The following is a 16,726-nucleotide window of genomic DNA, read 5'->3' as shown; positions in this document are numbered from 1 at the left end:
AAATCAGAAAATGGTGCTACGTTGTTATTTTTTTTTTTTTTAAGACTTGCTTTACGCAAGGGGTATAACCAGGGCTCAGATCCATTCCTATTTCCCGAAAGGTTGTGATTTGTTCCGGTAGTTTTTGGCAATAGCTTTTGCCACGAATTTTCAGCTGACATTAATTCATTTGAAAAAAGGAACAGATATTAATTTTTTCCCGGAGGTGCTTCTCTGGGAAGGGTAAAACGTGAATTAAATATGTAAATCAGGCTTAAAACGAACAAAATGACTCCACTCTGCAACCAAGAGTTTGGCTGCTGCCCCCTTCCCTAACTGTGACAGTCTAAAGCCTACTGCGTCATTAACGCTTTATTGAAAACTGTATGTGTCTTAAACAGTCTCAGAAAGAACTAATAAAATTAAACTAAATCAAACAGTTCATGGTAACGAACTGTAGTAAGGAGCGAGCCGGCTCAATAGTAAACGAAATTCTAAAAAACGGAATTTTGATACTAAAAGATACATCAAAAGAATCGGATTTTCATGCTGATTTTAAATATATAAGTTTCATTAAATTTAGTCTTTGTCATCCAAAGTTATGAGCCTGAGAAAATTTGCCTCATTTTGGAAAATAGGGGGAAACACCCCCTAAAAGTCATAGAATCTTAACGAAAATCCCACCATCGCATTCAGCGTATCAAATTTGAGAACAGCTTGAATTTTTTCTCAATTTTTAAAAACTACAGCTCAAACACATGTGTCCCTCCCTCAATACGCTATAGCTTCAATGTTCTTTAAGAACCACTGCTCAAACACATGGGTCCCTGCCTCAACACGCTATAGCTACAATTTTCTTTTAAGTTCTTTAAAAACTACTGCCCAAACACATGGGCCCCTCCCTCAACACGTTATAGCTTGAATTTTTTCTCAATTTTTTAATAACTACTGCTCAAATACATGGGTCCCTCCCCCAACACGCTATAGCTACAATTTTCTTCTAAATTCTTTAAGAACTACTGCCCAAACACATGGCTCCCTCCCTCAACACGCTTTAGCTTGAATTTTTTCTCAATTTTTGAAGAACTACTGCTCAAACACATGGGTCCCTCCTTCAACACTCTATAGCTACATTTTTTGCTCAATTTTTTAAGAACTACTGCTCAAACACATGGGTTTCTCCCTCAACATGCTATAGCTACAAATTTTATTCTAATAGCTACAACTTTCTTCTAATGTCTTTAAGATACTACTGCTAAGATACATGGGTCCCTCCCTCACCACGCTATAGCTTCAATTTTCTTCTAAGTTTTCAAAGAACTGCTTCTCAAACACATGGGTTCCTGTCTCAACACGCTATAGGTTCAATTTTCTTCTAAGTTCTTTAAGAACTACTACTCAAACTCATGGGTCCCTCCCTCAACACGCTATACCTTGATTTTTTTCTCAGTGGTTTAAGAACTACTGCTCAAACACATGGGTCCTTCCCTCAACACACTATGGCTAGAATTTTTTCTCAATTTTTTAAGAAAGGACGGGATTGATTTGGAAGTTTTAAAATTTTTCTATGTATTTTCTATGTATTTTCTATGAAGTTTTCTATGTATTTTCAGTTTCGCGATTCTTTTTATCAGCAAAAAATGGGTTACCCATGGGGGACCTTTATCCGGGCTACTGGCAAATATTTATGTCGAGAACCTTGAAAATTGGGCATTAAATTCTTATTTTTTAAAACACGTCCCTTGGGGTCGTTGTATGGATGACGTAATTTCACTTTGGAATTATGGGGAAGCTGAACTTCGGGGCTTCTTAGATTATCTTAAAACTTAGAATCACAATGAAAAAATAAATATGGAAAGTTTTTCTACTGAAAGTGAGAAACAGCATTGAAACTTAAAACGAGCAGAAATCATTGCGCATATGAGGGGTTTACTTCCTCGTAATACCTCGCTCTTTACGCTAAAGTATTTTTAGTAATTTCAACTATTTATTCTACGGTCTTTGTGATTCAGGGATCATTCTTAAAGAATTGGGACAAAACTTGCGATTTAGTTTAAAGAGCGAGGTATCGACAAGGGGTGAGCCCCCTCATATACGCAATAAAAACGTACAAATATAGAAGTTCGCTACGTAATTTAATTCGTAAGTTACGTATATTTTTTACTTATGAAAAGGTTCGTAAAAAAATTATAAGTTATAGTAGCCTTTTAAAGTAACCAAAAAATTGGAGGGCAACTAGGCCTCCTCCCTTGCTCCTTTTTTCTCAAAATCTTCGGATTAAAACTATGAAAAAGCCATTTAGCCTAAAAAAATTAATATGCAAATTTCGTTTTAATTTTGTTATGTACGGAGAGCCAAGACCAAAACATGCATTAATTCAAAAATGTCCAGAAATTAAACAAAAAAAAGTTTTTTTTGTAAATGAAAGTAAGGAGCGACATTAAAACTTAAAACTAACAGAAATTACTCCGTATATGAAAGGGGCTTTTCCTCCTCAGCGCCCTGCTCTTTACGCTAAAGTTTTCTACTGTTTTAAAATATAGAGTTAAGAGAAAGAGTCATGAATCATTTTTATGCAATTCTTAAAAATGGGTAACTTTTACCGCTTTCAAAGTTTGGTAGCTGCAATTTTTTGCATAGTATAAAGCAAGAACTGTTTCTGAAGTGAGAACAATATATATATATATATATATATATATATATATATATATATATATATATATATATATATATATATATATATATATATATATATATATATATATATATATATATATATATATATATATATATATGTATATATATATATATATATATATATATATATATATATATATTATTGATCAGGGTGAATAAAATTGTTTATAAGTGAAAGTATTAATTCATTCATTCAGTATTCATCCAGTATTCAGTCAGACTTGGTTCAGTTTTCTTTCAGACTTCGTTCAGTTAAGACCAGTGTTGAAAAAGGATTATATTTTGAATAGTGATTTCAGTGTTACGCAACAGATTAATTTGATACGTTTTGTAAAAGTAATGGATCTAATTGCTCAGTGACGAAGAAATTAAATATTTTTTGGATACTTTTTCTGGATAATTTTAATGAGAAACAGACGAATGCTGTCACGTCTATAAATAAGAAATATTATTTAAAAGGTAACATTTTTCTAATTATCCGATATGCCTCGAGGATTTGAAATTAGAGGACTAGCGCTTGCAAAATTCAAAGGATATCCAAAATGGCCGGTTCGAATTGTGGATACTGTTCAAAAGAAAAATGGATCACACTACGTTGTTTTCTGTTACGGCACGCATGAGGTATTAACGGTTCAAGAATCTCAGCTTGAACCATACCAAGAAAATTTTGATGAAGCTGTGAAGAAAAAAACCAAAGGAGTAGCAAATGCATTCAGCGAAGTTACCACTTTTCCGGATATTTACTTTGAATGAAAAGTTTTACTTGTATCGGGCTTCTTTTGCCTCCGTTGTGGACAAAGCTCAAAAATAACTTGAAAATCTGCGAAGCCGTTTGAGAAATGAAATTGAACAACGTTTTTCTTCAATTGAAAGTAAGGAGTAGCATTGAAACTTAAAACGAACAGAGATTATTACGCATATAAGGGGTTCTAAAAATACTTTAGCATAAAGAGCGAGGTATTTAGGAGGAGATAAATACCTCGCTCTTTATGCTAAAGTATTTTTGGTACTTTCAACTATTTATTCTACAGCCTTTCTGATTCAGGGGCCATTCTTAAAGAATTGGGATAAAACTTACGATTTAATGTAAAGAGCGAGGTATTAACAAGGGTACAAATTCCCTCATATACATAATAAAAATATAAGAATATAAAAGATTGTTACGTAAGTTAATTCTCAAGTTACGTATATTTTACTAATAAAATATTATTACTAATAAATATTATTACTATAATATACATTACTAATAAAAACGTTCGTTAAAAATTAAAAGTTCTAGTTTGCCTTTTTTAAATGAAAGTAAGGAGCGACAGCGTGCTGAGGGAGGGACCTATGTGTTTGAGCAGTAGTTTTTAAGGCACTTAGAAGAAAATTGTAGCTATAGTCTGCTGAGGGAGGGACCCATGTGTTTGAGCAGTAGTTCTTAAAAAATTTAGAAAAAATTCAAACTATAGCGTGTTGAGGGAGGGACTCATGTGTTTGAACAGTAGTTCTTAGAGAACTTAGAAGAAAATTGAAGCTATAGCATGTTGAGGGAGGGGCCCACGTGTTTGAGAAGTAGTTTTTAAAAAATTGAGAACAAATTCAAGCTATAGCATGTTGAGAGAGGGACCTATGTGTTTGAGCAGTAGTTCTTGAAAAATTGAGAAAAAATTCAAGCTATAGCATGTTGAGAGAGGGACCTATGTGTTTGAGCAGTAGTTCTTGAAAAATTGAGAAAAAATTCAAGCTATAGCATGTTGAGAGAGGGACCTATGTGTTTGAGCAGTAGTTCTTGAAAAATTGAGAAAAAATTCAAGCTATAGCATGTTGAGAGAGGGAGCCATGTGTTTGAGCAGTAGTTCTTGAAAAATTGAGAAAAAATTCAAGCTATAGCATGTTGAGAGAGGGACCTATGTGTTTGAGCAGTAGTTCTTGAAAAAGTGAGAAATAATTCAAGCTATAGCATGTTGAGAGAGGGAGCCATGTGTTTGAGCACTAGTTCTTGAAAAATTGAGAAAAAATTCAAGCTATAGCATGTTGAGAGAGGGACCTATGTGTTTGAGCAGTAGTTCTTGAAAAATTGAGAAAAAATTCAAGCTATAGCATGTTGAGAGAGGGACCTATGTGTTTGAGCAGTAGTTCTTGAAAAATTGAGAAAAAATTCAAGCTATAGCATGTTGAGAGAGGGACCTATGTGTTTGAGCAGTAGTTCTTGAAAAATTGAGAAAAAATTCAAGCTATAGCATGTTGAGAGAGGGACCTATGTGTTTGAGCAGTAGTTCTTGAAAAATTGAGAAAAAATTCAAGCTATAGCATGTTGAGAGAGGGACCTATGTGTTTGAGCAGTAGTTCTTGAAAAATTGAGAAAAAATTCAAGCTATAGCATGTTGAGAGAGGGACCTATGTGTTTGAGCAGTAGTTCTTGAAAAATTGAGAAAAAATTCAAGCTATAGCATGTTGAGAGAGGGACCTATGTGTTTGAGCAGTAGTTCTTGAAAAATTGAGAAAAAATTCAAGCTATAGCATGTTGAGAGAGGGACCTATGTGTTTGAGCAGTAGTTCTTGAAAAATTGAGAAAAAATTCAAGCTATAGCATGTTGAGAGAGGGACCTATGTGTTTGAGCAGTAGTTCTTGAAAAATTGAGAAAAAATTCAAGCTATAGCATGTTGAGAGAGGGACCTATGTGTTTGAGCAGTAGTTCTTGAAAAATTGAGAAAAAATTCAAGCTATAGCATGTTGAGAGAGGGACCTATGTGTTTGAGCAGTAGTTCTTGAAAAATTGAGAAAAAATTCAAGCTATAGCATGTTGAGAGAGGGAGCCATGTGTTTGAGCAGTAGTTCTTGAAAAATCGAGAAAAAATTCAAGCTATAGCATGTTGAGAGAGGGACCTATGTGTTTGAGCAGTAGTTCTTGAAAAATTGAGAAAAAATTCAAGCCATAGCATGTTGAGAGAGGGAGCCATGTGTTTGAGCAGTAGTTCTTGAAAAATTGAGAAAAAATTCAAGCTATAGCATCTTGAGAGAGGGAGCCATGTGTTTGAGCAGTAGTTCTTGGAAAATTGAGAAAAAATTCAAGCTATAGCATGTTGAGAGAGGGACCTATGTGTTTGAGCAGTAGTTCTTGAAAAAGTGAGAAATAATTCAAGCTATAGCATGTTGAGAGAGGGAGCCATGTGTTTGAGCACTAGTTCTTGAAAAATTGAGAAAAAATTCAAGCTATAGCATGTTGAGAGAGGGACCTATGTGTTTGAGCAGTAGTTCTTGAAAAATTGAGAAAAAATTCAAGCCATAGCATGTTGAGAGAGGGAGCCATGTGTTTGAGCAGTAGTTCTTGAAAAATTGAGAAAAAATTCAAGCTATAGCATCTTGAGAGAGGGAGCCATGTGTTTGAGCAGTAGTTCTTGAAAAATTGAGAAAAAATTCAAGCTATAGCATGTTGAGAGAGGGACCTATGTGTTTGAGCAGTAGTTCTTGAAAAAGTGAGAAATAATTCAAGCTATAGCATGTTGAGAGAGGGAGCCATGTGTTTGAGCACTAGTTCTTGAAAAATTGAGAAAAAATTCAAGCTATAGCATGTTGAGAGAGGGACCTATGTGTTTGAGCAGTAGTTCTTGAAAAATTGAGAAAAAATTCAAGCTATAGCATGTTGAGAGAGGGACCTATGTGTTTGAGCAGTAGTTCTTGAAAAATTGAGAAAAAATTCAAGCTATAGCATGTTGAGAGAGGGACCTATGTGTTTGAGCAGTAGTTCTTGAAAAATTGAGAAAAAATTCAAGCTATAGCATGTTGAGAGAGGGACCTATGTGTTTGAGCAGTAGTTCTTGAAAAATTGAGAAAAAATTCAAGCTATAGCATGTTGAGAGAGGGACCTATGTGTTTGAGCAGTAGTTCTTGAAAAATTGAGAAAAAATTCAAGCTATAGCATGTTGAGAGAGGGGCCCACGTGTTTGAGAAGTAGTTCTTAAAAAATTGAGAACAAATTCAAGCTATAGCATGTTGAGAGAGGGACCTATGTGTTTGAGCAGTAGTTCTTGAAAAATTGAGAAAAAATTCAAGCTATAGCATGTTGAGAGAGGGAGCCATGTGTTTGAGCAGTAGTTCTTAAAAAATTTAGAAAAAATTCAAACTATAGCGTGTTGAGGGAGGGACTCATGTGTTTGAACAGTAGTTCTTAGAGAACTTAGAAGAAAATTGAAGCTATAGCATGTTGAGAGAGGGACCTATGTGTTTGAGCAGTAGTTCTTGAAAAATTGAGAAAAAATTCAAGCTATAGCATGTTGAGAGAGGGACCTATGTGTTTGAGCAGTAGTTCTTGAAAAATTGAGAAAAAATTCAAGCTATAGCATGTTGAGAGAGGGACCTATGTGTTTGAGCAGTAGTTCTTGAAAAATTGAGAAAAAATTCAAGCTATAGCATGTTGAGAAAGGGACCTATGTGTTTGAGCAGTAGTTCTTGAAAAATTGAGAAAAAATTCAAGCTATAGCATGTTGAGAGAGGGAGCCATGTGTTTGAGCAGTAGTTCTTGAAAAATCGAGAAAAAATTCAAGCTATAGCATGTTGAGAGAGGGACCTATGTGTTTGAGCAGTAGTTCTTGAAAAATTGAGAAAAAATTCAAGCCATAGCATGTTGAGAGAGGGAGCCATGTGTTTGAGCAGTAGTTCTTGAAAAATTGAGAAAAAATTCAAGCTATAGCATCTTGAGAGAGGGAGCCATGTGTTTGAGCAGTAGTTCTTGAAAAATTGAGAAAAAATTCAAGCTATAGCATGTTGAGAGAGGGACCTATGTGTTTGAGCAGTAGTTCTTGAAAAATTGAGAAAAAATTCAAGCTATAGCATGTTGAGAGAGGGAGCCATGTGTTTGAGCAGTAGTTCTTGAAAAATTGAGAAAAAATTCAAGCTATAGCATGTTGAGAGAGGGACCTATGTGTTTGAGCAGTAGTTCTTGAAAAATTGAGAAAAAATTCAAGCTATAGCATGTTGAGAGAGGGACCTATGTGTTTGAGCAGTAGTTCTTGAAAAATTGAGAAAAAATTCAAGCTATAGCATGTTGAGAGAGGGACCTATGTGTTTGAGCAGTAGTTCTTGAAAAATTGAGAAAAAATTCAAGCTATAGCATGTTGAGAGAGGGACCTATGTGTTTGAGCAGTAGTTCTTGAAAAATTGAGAAAAAATTCAAGCTATAGCATGTTGAGAGAGGGACCTATGTGTTTGAGCAGTAGTTCTTGAAAAATTGAGAAAAAATTCAAGCTATAGCATGTTGAGAGAGGGACCTATGTGTTTGAGCAGTAGTTCTTGAAAAATTGAGAAAAAATTCAAGCTATAGCATGTTGAGAGAGGGAGCCATGTGTTTGAGCAGTAGTTCTTGAAAAATTGAGAAAAAATTCAAGCTATAGCATGTTGAGAGAGGGACCTATGTGTTTGAGCAGTAGTTCTTGAAAAATTGAGAAAAAATTCAAGCTATAGCATGTTGAGAGAGGGACCTATGTGTTTGAGCAGTAGTTCTTGAAAAATTGAGAAAAAATTCAAGCTATAGCATGTTGAGAGAGGGAGCCATGTGTTTGAGCAGTAGTTCTTGAAAAATTGAGAAAAAATTCAAGCTATAGCATGTTGAGAGAGGGACCTATGTGTTTGAGCAGTAGTTCTTGAAAAATTGAGAAAAAATTCAAGCTATAGCATGTTGAGAGAGGGACCTATGTGTTTGAGCAGTAGTTCTTGAAAAATTGAGAAAAAATTCAAGCTATAGCATGTTGAGAGAGGGACCTATGTGTTTGAGCAGTAGTTCTTGAAAAATTGAGAAAAAATTCAAGCTATAGCATGTTGAGAGAGGGACCTATGTGTTTGAGCAGTAGTTCTTGAAAAATTGAGAAAAAATTCAAGCTATAGCATGTTGAGAGAGGGACCTATGTGTTTGAGCAGTAGTTCTTGAAAAATTGAGAAAAAATTCAAGCTATAGCATGTTGAGAGAGGGAGCCATGTGTTTGAGCAGTAGTTCTTGAAAAATTGAGAAAAAATTCAAGCTATAGCATGTTGAGAGAGGGACCTATGTGTTTGAGCACTTGTTCTTGAAAAATTGAGAAAAAATTCAAGCTATAGCATGTTGAGAGAGGGACCTATGTGTTTGAGCAGTAGTTCTTGAAAAATTGAGAAAAAATTCAAGCTATAGCATGTTGAGAGAGGGACCTATGTGTTTGAGCAGTAGTTCTTGAAAAATTTAGAAAAAATTCAAGCTATAGCATGTTGAGAGAGGGACCTATGTGTTTGAGCAGTAGTTCTTGAAAAATTGAGAAAAAATTCAAGCTATAGCATGTTGAGAGAGGGACCTATGTGTTTGAGCAGTAGTTCTTGAAAAATTGAGAAAAAATTCAAGCTATAGCATGTTGAGAGAGGGACCTATGTGTTTGAGCAGTAGTTCTTGAAAAATTGAGAAAAAATTCAAGCTATAGCATGTTGAGAGAGGGACCTATGTGTTTGAGCAGTAGTTCTTGAAAAATTGAGAAAAAATTCAAGCTATAGCATGTTGAGAGAGGGAGCCATGTGTTTGAGCAGTAGTTCTTGAAAAATTGAGAAAAAATTCAAGCTATAGCATGTTGAGAGAGGGACCTATGTGTTTGAGCAGTAGTTCTTGAAAAATTGAGAAAAAATCAAGCTATAGCATGTTGAGAGAGGGACCTATGTGTTTGAGCAGTAGTTCTTGAAAAATTGAGAAAAAATTCAAGCTATAGCATGTTGAGAGAGGGACCTATGTGTTTGAGCAGTAGTTCTTGAAAAATTGAGAAAAAATTCAAGCTATAGCATGTTGAGAGAGGGACCTATGTGTTTGAGCAGTAGTTCTTGAAAAATTGAGAAAAAATTCAAGCTATAGCATGTTGAGAGAGGGAGCCATGTGTTTGAGCAGTAGTTCTTAGAGAACTTAGAAGAAAATTGAAGCTATAGCGTGTTGAGGGAGGGGGCCATGTGATTGAGCAGTAGTTCTTAAAGAACCTAGAAGAAAATTGTAGCTATAGCGTTTTGAGGGTGGGACCCATGTGTTTGAGCAGTAGTTCTCAAAGAAATTTGAAGAAAATTGAAGCTATAGCGTGTTGAGGGAGGGACCCATGTGTTTGAGCAGTATTTCTTAGAGAACTTAGAAGAAAATTGAAGCTATAGAGTGTTGTGGGAGGGACCCATGCGTTTGAGGGAGATACCCAAGTGTTTGATCAGTAGCTCCTAAAGAACTTAGAAGAAAATTGTAGCTATAGCCTGTTAAGGGGGGGGGGCATGTGTTCAAATCGAAAATTTGAGAAAAAATTCAAGCTATACATGGGTCCCTCCCTCAACGCACTATAGCTTGAATTTCTTTTCAATTTTTTAAGAACTACTGCCCAAACACATGGGTCCCTCTCTCAACACGCTATAGCTTCAATTTTCCTCTAAGTTCTTTAAGAACTACTGCTCAAACACATGGATCCCTCCCTCAACACGCTATAGCTTCAATTTTCTTCCAAGTTCTTTAAGAACGACTGCTCAAACACCTGGGTCTCTCCCTCAACACGCTATAGCTTCAATTTTCTTATAAGTTCTTTAAGAACTACTGCTCCAACATATGGGTCCCTTCCTCAAAACATTCTTTAAGAACTTTTGCCCAAACACATGGGCCCCTCCTTCAACACGCTATAGCTTCAATATTTTTCTAATTTCCTTAAGAACCACTGCCCAAACCCATGGGCCCCTCTCTCAACACGCTATAGCTTCAATTTACTTCTAAACTCTTTAAGAACTACTGCTCAAAATCATGGGTCCCTGCCTCAACACGCAATAACTTCAATTTTCCTCTAAATTCTTTAAGAACTACCTCTCAAACACATGGGCCCCTCCCTCAAAACGCTATAGCTACAATTTTCTTCTAAGTTCCTTAAGAACTACTGCCCTAACTCAAGGGCCCCTCCCTCAACAAGCTTTAGCTTCAATTTTCTTCTAAAATCTTTAAAAACTACTTCTCAAACACATGGGTCCCTCCTTCAACACGCTATAGCTACAATTTTCTTCTAAGATCTTTCAGAACTACTGCTCAGACACATGGATCCCTCCCTCAACACGTTATAGCTACAATTTTCTTCTAAGTTCTTTCAGAACTAATGCTCATACACATGGGTCTCCCCCTCAAAACGCAATAGCTACAATTTTCTTCTAAGTTATTTAAGAACTCCTGCTAAAACACATGGGTCCCTCCTTCAACACGCTATAGACACAATTTTCTTCTATGTTCTTTAAGAACTACTGCTCAGACACACGGGTCCCTCCCTCAATACGCTATAGCTTGATTTTTTTCTAAATTTTTCAAGAACTACTGCTCAAACACATGGGTCCCTCCCTCAACGCACTATATTTTTAATTTTTTCTCAGGTTTTTAAGAACTACTGCCCAAACAAATGGGCCCCTCCCTCAACACGCTATAGCTTCAATTTTCTTCTAAGTTCTCTAAGAACTACTGCTCAAACACATGGGTCCCTCCCTCAACACGCTATAGCTACAATTTTCCTCTAAGTTCTTTAAGAACTACTACTCAAACAGATGAGTCCCTCCCTCAACACGCTATAGCTTGAATTATGTCGAGAACCTTGAAAATTGGGCATTAAATTCTTATTTTTTAAAACACGTCCCTTGGGGTCGTTGTATGGATGACGTAATTTCACTTTGGAATTATCGGGAAGCTGAACTTCGGGGCTTCTTAGATTATCTTAACACTTAGAATCACAATGAAAAAATAAATATGGAAAGTTTTTTCTACTGAAAGTGAGAAGCAGCATTAAAACTTCAAACGAGCAGAAATTATTGTGCATATGAGGGGTTTACTTCCTCGTAATACCTCCCTCTTTACGCTAAAGTATTTCTAGTATTTCAACTATTTATTCTACGGCCTTTGTGATTCAGGGGTCATTCTTAAAGAATTGGGATAAAACTTGCGATTTAGTTTAAAGAGCGAGGTATCGACAAGGGTTGAGTCGCCTCATATACGCAATAAAAACGTACAGATATAGAAGTTCGCTAAGTAATTTAATTCGTAAGTTGTGTATATTTTTTACTTATGAAAACGTTCGTAAAAAATTATAAGTTATAGTTGCCTTTTTAAGTAACCAAAAAATTGGAGGGCAACTAGGCCTCCTCCCTTGCTCCTTTTTTCTCAAAATCTTCCGATTAAAACTATGCAAAAGCCATTTAGCCCCAAAAAATTATTATGCAAATTTCGTTTTAATTTGTTTATGTGCGGAGAGCCAAGACCAAAACATGCATTAATTCAAAAACGTCCAGAAATTAAACAAAAAACAAGTTAAAAAAAAATGAAAGTAAGCAGCGACATTAAAACTTAAAATTAACAGAAATTACTCCGTATATGAAAGGGGCTTTTCCTCCTCAACGCCCTGCTCTTTACGCTAAAGTTTTTTACTGTTTTAAAAGAAGAGTCAAGACATGAATCATTTTTATGCAATTCTTAAAAAAGGGTAACTTTTACCGCTTTCAAAGTTTGGTAGCTGCAATTTTTGCATAGTATAAAGCAAGAACTGTTTCTGAATTGAGAACAATGTATATATATATATATATATATATATATATATATATATATATATATATATATATATATATATATATATATATATATATATATATATATATATATATACATATATATATATATATAAATATATATATATATATATATATATATATATATATATATATATATATATTTATGGCTCAGCAGATTGCCTTATTTTTAATTTATATTTACTTTTAATTTCTCTCTGCACGCTCCTTTTTCCTTATCAATTATCTTGACTATGGCGAAGATGATCAGGGTGAATAAAATTATTTATAAGTGAAAGTATTCATTCATTCATTCAGAATTCATCCAGTATTCAGTCAGATTTGGTTCAGTTTACTTTCAGACTTCGTCCAGTTAAGACCAGTGTTGAAAAAGGATTATATTTTGAATAGTGATTTCAGTGTTAAAGTGTGAAGTCAGTGTGAAGAAATTAAATCTTTTTTGGATACTTTTTCTGGATAAATAAGAAATACAATTAAAAGGTAACATTTTTCTAATTATCCGATATGCCTGGAGGATTCGAAATTAGAGAACCCCTCATATGCGTAATAATCCCTGTTCGTTTTAAGTTTCAATGCTACTCATTACTTTCAATTGAAAAAAAAAACGTTGTTCAATTTCATTTCTCAAACGGCTTCACAGATTTTCAAGTTATTTTTGAGCATTGTCCACAACGGAGGCAAAAGAAGCCCGATACAAGTTTAACTTTTCTACTTAAATATCTGTGGTGAGTAAGTGTTGTGGGACCCACCCTCAACACGCTATTGCTTCAATTTTCTTCTAAGTTCTTTAAGAACTACTGCTCAAACACATGGGTCCCTCCCTCAACATGCAATAGCTACAATTTTCTTCTAAGTTCTTTAAGAAATACTGCTCAGACCGATGGGTCCCTCCCTCAACACGCTATAACTTCAATTTTCTTCTAAGTTCTTTAAGAACTAATGCTCAAACACTTGGGTCCCTCACTCAACACGCTTTAACTTCAATTTTCTTCAAAGTTCCTTAAGAACTACTTCTCAAACACATGGGTCCCTTCCCCAAAACGCTATAACTTCAATATAGGAATGTCCATAGGAATGTTATCAAATTTTTAGAACAAAATGACCACTGTACAGTTGTATATCTATAAAAAAGAAGCTATTTTCCTAGTTTCATAGTTTTATACATTCTTATAACTCTATCGAAATGTTTTCAAATTTTTAGAACAGAATGGTCACTTTACAGTTGTATATCTATAAAAAAAGCTATTTACCTGGTTTCATAGTTTTATACATTTTGATAAATCTATCGAAATGTTTTCAAATTTTTAGAACAAAATGGTCACTGTACAGTTGTATATCTTTAAAAAAAGCTATTTTTCTAGTTTCATAGATTTATACATTCTGATACCTCTATCGGAATGACCACTGTATAGTTGAATATCTACAAAAAAGGAGCTATTTTCCTATCATCATAGTTTTATACATTCCCATAACTCTATCGGAACGTTCTCAAATTTTGAGAACAAAATGACCACTTTACAGTTGAATATCTATAAAAAGAAGCTATTTTCCAAGTTTCATAGTTTCATATGTTTTCAAATTTTTAGAACAAAATGGTCACTGTACAGTTGTATATCTATGAAAAAGAAGCTATTTTCCTAGTTTCATAGTTTTATAGATTCTGATAACTCTATCGAAATGTTTTCAAATTTTTAAAACAAAATGGTCACTACAATTGTATATCTATAAAAAGGAAACTATTTTTCTAGTTTCATAGTTTTATACATTCTGATAACTCTATCGAAATGTTTTCAAATTTTTAGAACAAAATGGTCACTACAATTGTATATCTATAAAAAGGAAGCTATTTTTCTAGTTTCATAGTTTTATACATTCTGATAACTCTATCGAAATGTTTACAAATTTTTAGAACAAAATGATCACTCTACAGTTGTATATCTATAAAAAAGAAGCTATTTTCGTAGTTTCATAGTTTTATACATTCCGATAACTCTAACAGGAGTAATCTCAAATTTTGAGAACAAAATGTCCACTTTACAGTTGTATATCTATAAAAAGAAGCTATTTTCCTAGTTTCATAGTTTTATACATTCTGATAACTCTATCGAAATGTTTTTAAATTTTTAGAACAAAATGGTCACTGTACAGTTGTATATCTATAAAAAAGAAGCTATTTCCTAGTTTCATAGTTTTATACATTTTGATAACTCTATCAAAATGTTTTCGAATTTTTAGAACAAAATGGTCACTGTACAGTTGTATATCTATAAAAAAGAAGGTATTTTGCTAGTTTCATAGTTTTATACATTCTGATAACTCTATCGAAATTTTTTTGTAAATTTTTAGAACCAAATGGTCACTGTACAGTTGTATATCTATAAAAAAGAAGGTATTTTTCTAGTTTCATAGTTTTATACGTTCCGATAACTTTATCGAAATGTTTTCAAATGTTTAGAACAAAATGGTCACTGTTCGGTTGTGTATATATTTTTCTGGTTTCATAGTTTTATACATTCTGATAACTCTATCAAAATGTTTTCGAATTTTTAGAACAAAATGGTCACTGTACAGTTGTATATCTATAAAAAAGAAGGTATTTTTCTAGTTTCATAGTTTTATACGTTCCGATAACTTTGTCGAAATGTTTTCAAATGTTTAGAACAAAATGGTCACTGTTCGGTTGTGTATATATTTTTCTGGTTTCATAGTTTTATACATTCTGATAACTCTATCGAAATGTTTTCAAATTTTTAGAACAGAATGACCACTTTACAGTTGTATATCTATAAAAAAGAAGCTATTTTCCTAGTTTCATAGTTTTATACATTCCGATAACTCTATCGAAATGTTTTCAAATGTTTAGAACAAAATGGTCGCTGTTCAGTTGTATATCTATAAAAAAGAAGGTATTTTTCTAGTTTGATAGTTTTATACATTCTGATAACTCTATCGAAATTTTTAAATTTTTAGAACAAAATGGTCACTGTACAGTTGTATATCTATAAAAAAAAGCTATTTTCCTAGTTTCGTAGTTTTATACATTTTTATAAATCTATCGAAAAGTTTTCAAATTATTTTATATTTATAAAAAAAGCTATTTTTCTAGTTTCATAGATTTATACATTCCGATAACTCTATCGAAATGTTTTCAAATGTTTAGAACAAAATGGTCGCTGTTCAGTTGTATATCTATAAAAAAGAAGGTATTTTTCTAGTTTGATAGTTTTATACATTCTGATAACTCTATCGAAATTTTTAAATTTTTAGAACAAAATGGTCACTGTACAGTTGTATATCTATAAAAAAAGCTATTTTCCTAGTTTCATAGTTTTATACATTTTTATAAATCTATCGAAAAGTTTTCAAATTATTTTATATTTATAAAAAAAGCTATTTTTCTAGTTTCATAGATTTATACATTCCGATAACTCTATCGAAATGTTTTCAAATGTTTAGAACAAAATGGTCGCTGTTCAGTTGTATATCTATAAAAAAGAAGGTATTTTTCTAGTTTGATAGTTTTATACATTCTGATAACTCTATCGAAATTTTTAAATTTTTAGAACAAAATGGTCACTGTACAGTTGTATATCTATAAAAAAAGCTATTTTCCTAGTTTCATAGTTTTATACATTTTTATAAATCTATCGAAAAGTTTTCAAATTATTTTATATTTATAAAAAAAGCTATTTTTCTAGTTTCATAGATTTATACATTCCGATAACTCTATCGAAATGTTTTCAAATGTTTAGAACAAAATGGTCGCTGTTCAGTTGTATATCTATAAAAAAGAAGGTATTTTTCTAGTTTGATAGTTTTATACATTCTGATAACTCTATCGAAATTTTTAAATTTTTAGAACAAAATGGTCACTGTACAGTTGTATATCTATAAAAAAAGCTATTTTCCTAGTTTCATAGTTTTATACATTTTTATAAATCTATCGAAAAGTTTTCAAATTATTTTATATTTATAAAAAAAGCTATTTTTCTAGTTTCATAGATTTATACATTCCGATAACTCTATCGAAATGTTTTCAAATGTTTAGAACAAAATGGTCGCTGTTCAGTTGTATATCTATAAAAAAGAAGGTATTTTTCTAGTTTGATAGTTTTATACATTCTGATAACTCTATCGAAATTTTTAAATTTTTAGAACAAAATGGTCACTGTACAGTTGTATATCTATAAAAAAAGCTATTTTCCTAGTTTCATAGTTTTATACATTTTTATAAATCTTTCGAAAAGTTTTCAAATTATTTTATATTTATAAAAAAAGCTATTTTTCTAGTTTCATAGATTTATACATTCCGATAACTCTATCGGAGTAATCTCAAAAATGGTCACTGTACAGTTGGGAACAGTTGAGAAATTTTGAGAACAAAATGACAACTTTACAGTTGTATATCTATACAAAAGAAGCTATTTTCCTAGTTTCATAGTTTTATACATTCTGATAACTCTATCGAAATGTTTTCGTATTTTG

At 33.0% G+C, this 16,726-nt stretch overlaps 1 protein-coding gene across 4 annotated transcripts in view; it reads left to right on the top strand.

Moving 5' to 3' along the window:
• Window positions 1–2,825: 2,825 nt before the first annotated feature.
• The window catches only part of LOC136039870 (uncharacterized), a 52,297-nt gene continuing 38,396 nt past the window's right edge, over window positions 2,826–16,726 (top strand). For 2 of the 4 annotated variants that reach the window (XR_010620575.1, XR_010620573.1), the window contains exon 1: window positions 2,826–3,135. The gene's annotated coding sequence lies outside the window, so the exon portion shown is untranslated. Of the gene's footprint in view, window positions 3,136–12,445; window positions 12,722–16,726 lie in introns of those variants that run through there. The other 2 variants (XR_010620574.1, XR_010620572.1) reach the window with 1 other exon arrangement.

Source organism: Artemia franciscana, chromosome 20, assembly GCF_032884065.1.
Source record: "Artemia franciscana chromosome 20, ASM3288406v1, whole genome shotgun sequence".
Taxonomy (NCBI): Eukaryota; Metazoa; Arthropoda; class Branchiopoda; order Anostraca; family Artemiidae; genus Artemia; species Artemia franciscana.
The sequence above is the reverse complement of the archived record's forward strand: the minus strand, read 5'-3'. Positions and strand labels throughout refer to the sequence as shown.